Source organism: Enhydra lutris, unplaced genomic scaffold, assembly GCF_002288905.1.
Source record: "Enhydra lutris kenyoni isolate GAN:26980312 unplaced genomic scaffold, ASM228890v2 scaffoldscaffold3, whole genome shotgun sequence".
Classification (NCBI taxonomy): domain Eukaryota; kingdom Metazoa; phylum Chordata; class Mammalia; order Carnivora; family Mustelidae; genus Enhydra; species Enhydra lutris.
The window spans coordinates 79,942,581-79,943,885 of NW_019154087.1; positions in this window are offsets into that span (position 1 = coordinate 79,942,581).

The window sequence follows — 1,305 nt, forward strand, 5'->3', positions numbered from 1 at the left end:
AATCATGGGGAGAAAGCCATGAGTTCCATACTTTGCTTTCTCCTCCTCTGGAATTCCGCTGCTCTCCTTGGTATTGAAACTGCACTCCTTGGTAGGTGAACTTGGTCCTGGCTGGATTTCTTGTTGATCTTCTGGGGGAGGGGCCTGTTGTAGTGATTCTCAAGTGTCTTTGCCCCAGGCAGAGTTGCACCGCCCTTACCCGGGGCGGTCTGTGTTATCCGCTCGGGTTTGCTTTTGGGAGCTTTTGTTCCCTGATCGCTTTCTGTAGAGTTCTGGAGGGCGGGAATGAAGATGGCGGCCTCCCGGTCTCTAGCCCCGAGGAGCCGAGTGCCCGGGGCCCCACTCCTCAGTGCGGAGGGCCTGATTTTTTTACATCTTATCACTGATGCCCTCTCCCCAGTTACTGTTAGACTCCTGGTCATGAGAAACATATGTGCTCCATGTTTCCCCGCAACATGAGTTGGTGCTATCACTGACACTCATCTTTTATCTTCCCAAGAGATACCCCCCCATGACTATATGACCTAGAGCACACAAATGACCCAGCAATTAGAGCCATACATTTAGGGCATTAGGTAGATTGATTTTTGCTGCTGTTTCTCAAACTTTAATGTTAAACAGAATAACATGGAAAGCTTACTAAAACAATTTTCTAGGTCCCATTCCCAGAGATTCTAATTCAGTCTTTTGGGATGTGGCCCATGAATTTGCATTTCTAACAATCTCATGGGTTATGCCAATACTGCTGGCCCAAATACCAAAATTTGAGAACTGCTAATCCAAAATATCTCATATACCTTCCTTCAGTTAATCTCTTTTATATAATCTGGCATAAGAGATTTCTACAAATCTTATTTCTTAATCTTAGAAGTGATATGTACACAGGAATAGGCTGCATAGGTCTGTTTCTAGGCCAATTGTGGCTAAAACATGTTTATTTCAGAATGTAAAAAGATGATCATCCTAATCCTAAAATTAATGTCAAATATTTAAAAATGTGTCTATGTAAGCGGTATAAATAAGATACCTACATGGTATATAATTATACATACAGAACCTCACTTTCATTAATATGTTGTCATTTTGAAGCAAACCCATAAACAGCATTTATTACTTCAGAAGGAAAAAGGTAAATTCTAAAACAAGTAAAGGTGGTGCTCATATTGAAAATCCAGTGCCATACAGAAAGTGAAATGCCAAATATATATATCAACTTCCATTTATGAATAGCCTATGCATATAGAATACAAATTACTGTATATTGCATTGCTATCAACAATATTATCATATTTTCTGCACTTACTT